Below are 564 nucleotides of genomic sequence, written 5' to 3' on the forward strand. Positions count from 1 at the left end.
TGATGTTTATGCGAAATGTTTTCATTCTGAGGTTTAAGCCAAGGCCCCTGAGACTGCACCAGTTACATAAGAGACTCATGTAACGAGAGAGAGAGAGAGAGAGAGAGAGAGAATCCATGAACATAAATAGAATCTGTATATAGGCTCGTAGAGAGAATCGCCGTTTTCATGCAACAGCTACACAAGGGAGATGACCGTAAAACGCTGCCTCGAAAATTTCCATCTGAGCAATGCGTGGCTACCTCCCTTTCATTCAATTTCTCTTGGAAAATGTGTATCATTATTGCTTGATCCCCAAAAAAGTGACGAGGAGGGGGGTGGGGGCTGGGAGGGGCAGGGCGGGGGCATCCATTTTGGCAAATTTATATTTCGCACGTTGTGAACGATTACTGAGGCAGGGAAGTCAACTGCTGGGATGGAGAACGATATCAGTTTCAGTTTGTTCCTAAAGGAGGCGTCACTGTGTCCGGGACAAATCCACATACGCTACAGCTTTGTCAGGCCTTGAGTGCATGCATTGTATGTTTGTGTACCTATCAGGGCGGATTTCTTGTACAGTTTTGC

Source organism: Babylonia areolata, chromosome 11 (genome assembly GCF_041734735.1).
Source record: "Babylonia areolata isolate BAREFJ2019XMU chromosome 11, ASM4173473v1, whole genome shotgun sequence".
Classification (NCBI taxonomy): Eukaryota; Metazoa; Mollusca; class Gastropoda; order Neogastropoda; family Buccinidae; genus Babylonia; species Babylonia areolata.